Source organism: Cupressus sempervirens, chromosome 3 (assembly GCF_028749045.1).
Source record: "Cupressus sempervirens isolate cs-2001-9-10 chromosome 3, ASM2874904v1, whole genome shotgun sequence".
Lineage (NCBI taxonomy): Eukaryota > Viridiplantae > Streptophyta > Pinopsida > Cupressales > Cupressaceae > Cupressus > Cupressus sempervirens.
The window spans coordinates 301,182,863-301,186,422 of NC_143120.1; the positions used below are offsets into that span (position 1 = coordinate 301,182,863).

The 3,560-nt window shown below is 35.1% G+C and overlaps 1 long non-coding RNA gene across 2 annotated transcripts; it reads left to right on the plus strand.

The window, feature by feature from the left end:
* The first annotated feature begins 661 nt into the window (after positions 1 to 661).
* LOC149566181 (uncharacterized) lies at positions 662 to 3,223 on the plus strand. Of its 2 annotated transcripts, none has more exons than XR_016362143.1 (2): positions 662 to 992; positions 1,138 to 3,223. It is a non-coding gene; the product is annotated as an uncharacterized LOC149566181 (long non-coding RNA). The 2 variants fall into 2 exon arrangements; XR_016362142.1 differs by having other exon boundaries at positions 662 to 853.
* Positions 3,224 to 3,560: the final 337 nt, after the last annotated feature.

Genomic DNA, 3,560 nt, shown 5'->3' on the forward strand with positions numbered 1-3,560 from the left:
TGAAAACCCATCATAGAACAAATCATACAAAATAAATTTAAAAGGTTAAAAATTACAAAATATGTCATTCGACACATTCGGTGGGTATTCAACTCAGATACTTGTTCTAATTTTTCAATTAGGACAAATGGCTCAAAGGGTTGGAATTTGGACTTGAGAATTTATCTCCCTTCTCTTATCATTGAGATAATGTGATAGGGTACGCTCATCTTGGCAATTCAGGGAAGTCGATACTCGGTACCTGCAACCTGCATAAAAACCATGCATGTACAAACACAATATATACTAAACTAAACAGACAATGGTAGGAAGTGGTGCATTGTGTAGATCCCGACTAGCAGGTGACTACGACTCCCTTCCTTAACCACATCAGACACGCCATACAAAAGCAAACACGCAATGCAAACACGCACACCATACACATGCAAGTATGAGGTAAGTATCCATAAGAAAGCATATATGATAATAAATCATCTTACTAATCATCATTAATAATTGAAAGCAATGTAATAATCATCATCAATAATTGCGAATACTAAAAATAATCATCATACATACATGAAATGTAAAGTCTAAATAATCACATCACATAATAAACTGAATCCATAGCACAATATCTGATAATCTCAAAAGAACGCTGCTAACCAACAACATAAAACTAATTCAAAAAGAGTTCAACAACCATAACAAAATGTGATCTAGGGGCAGGCACTACATACAGTCGGATCATTATTTTTTGTCTTCGTATGTTTCGTAATGAGAGATCTGGGAACGTGTATCATATATGATCGTTTAACTAGAGGCACAAAAAATGAGTGCACTCCCAGATCTGCGGCAAGGAGGATTTTTTTGGGTAAGATTTTTCGCTCCACTCTTGTAGTTCAGCGAGGCATCCGTTGCAATATGGGTTTAAAAATAAAGGCCGTAAAAATCATCATTCACACAACCTAATATTTTTTATGTAATACAATGGCGTCTGAGGATTTTTTTGGGTGAGATTTTTCGCTCCACTCTTGTAGTTCAGCCAGCAAAGAGTCATAGGCATCCGTTGCAATATGGGTTTAAAAATAAGGGCCTTAAATATCATCATTCACACAACCTAATGTTTTTTATGTAATACAATGGCGTCTGATTCAGGCAAAGAGTTGTAGATGGGCCACATACGTGATTACGTAAGCAGAGATCTAAGGGCTGGACTCAGATTTGATCATGTAACCTAAGAAACCGACATTGAGTGCATTTCCAGATCTACGGGTAAGGAAGGCATGGAGAATATATCTTTTGGTAATATTTTAATCTCCACTTCTATAGTTCAGCCAGTAAATAATTAGCGGCATCTGCTACAACGCGGGTTTCAAAGTAAGGGTCCTACAAGTTAGACATCCAGACAACACACAATTTTTTGAGGTAGGGTTTTTGTTTAGCCTGGTGTTCCTCTAGACCTGTTCAATCTAGTATTTATCATAACACTGGATCATATTTGGAGAAAAAATTAAAAAACCCTCAAAAAAATGTATACTGTTTCAAACCATATACCATTTGATATCTTTTTGGAGCATCGTCTGGTCCATGATTATTTACCTAACAACGAAGACGATACAAAATCAATAAGATCTGGGCCTATTATAGAGATCAATAATGCAGCCAAGAGCTTGGTGTTTAATCCAAAATATGATCTGATTGATAGTAGTCTGTAACAGGGCATAGATTCTTTGAAAGCTCCCTTCAAGCCAAATTCTCATAAACAAGCTTCCTCCAGTTCTCATCAGCATTTCATTTGGATCCATGTGAAGAGTGTCTAAGGTATGGAATCACAGAATTTTACTTGTGATCCTGATAATCGTCTTTTTATAAAGGGCTCGTTCTCTATTGTTTTTTTAGAAGAAACCTTAAATTCCCATTTTCAAGATCTGTGAGCTAGGGCTTTATTTTGTAAACTGTGGAATTTAAACTTGGATATTGAACCTCTCCATATGATTTTTTTAAATGAATGGTCTGATATCCTTAAAGTTTTTTATGTTAACAAATCGAGAGAGTTTTTTTGTGTGTTATTTTAAGTCATCCCAACCGAGGGACTTGGTCTGCCGCATCAAGCACTGGGTTTTTTATGGTGGTTGTATGACTAATCAAGCATGGCCTCCTAGTTTCCAATCTTCAAGTTTCAGTGATAGGTTTGTGCCATTCTAGACTCAGCTTCCTAACGTAGCATCTGAATACAGGGAGCATGAGGTGATTGAAATTATAACTAATCAAATTGACATTTGTTTAAACTGGACTCCTTGTCCTACCATTTGTGCTATGTTGGATACAAGTGCCCCTGTTCTAGAGAAAATTATATTATCATCTAACGTTGGCTACTGGGATAAGACCATTTTTACTGAATCACCTGTAAATTTCTGTCACAATTTCCATTTTTGGGAACATTCAAATGATATATGCACATCTAGAGTTTCTAGCCAACCTACAAATCAACAGTCCCATTTCAATGTTGATATTCAGTAGACGGAGAAAAGTTCTGTTAATCCTAAAATTCCTCCATCTTTACTTGTGGATCGAAATTTTCCTTTGACTATCAAGTTTTCTACAGTTTTTGTTTCTTCTTTATGAAGATTGCTCCAAGAACCACTTGAAATTTTTTTTGGAAATCATCCATCTTCTCTTAATATCTCCAATCATAACGTGCAGTCATTGGTTTCTCCAGCTTATTTTTCTTCTTTATTTTCTAATCTTCATGTATCTTTGATTTTTAATCCCCTCCCTCTCTTGCTTTTCTCCCCTAAAGCTTATACATCTGTGATTTTTCATCCTTCCTCCCTTTTGTCCCTGAAAAAGAAGGCTCTTCCAACCATGGTAGTATTGGGGAGAAATAGCAGACACATAAAAGTATTCAGGAGGAAAGTTCAGCATGCTAACCTATTCAAGAGGTGGACTTGGGATGCCTAAATTATTTTGTAGAGGAAAATTTCGATATGTCTAGGGAAGAACATTTTGAGCAAGAAAATCCTCAACGTGAAAAGTTCAAAAATTACTCTCTCCTAGTGGAAGAGAGCTTCTTGTATATCTTACTCTGTATACATCCCAAGTGAGCTTCCTTTATTATATAATGGATCTTTAATCATTTTTGGGAATCTTGGTTCCTATTTGGTTGTTGAGGGATCATAGACAGTGTATACTATATTCTATATAGTTTAATACCCAATATAATAAATACTTAACTTTCATATATTGAATAGAATGCCGCAATGTTTCAAATTTCCTATTTCAAATATTCATTGTTGAAGTGTCACTAGCCTTTGATGTCTATATTGAAACTCTTAAGAGTGTAAATTATTTTGTAGCAACCTTTATTATTAGTTTTATTTCTTTTAATGCATGGAAAGCTTCAGACCATTTAGCTATTTCATAATATTTTCCATTACTTTAGATGGTCTTTAATAATATATGCATTTGTCTTTAAAATGGGCATCTAGCTTTCAATTGATTTGAATGTGTTTGACCAGTCCCAAAATATTAGGTTCTGGTATGACTTGTGCAATGCAAGATCAAATATTTGGAGAATA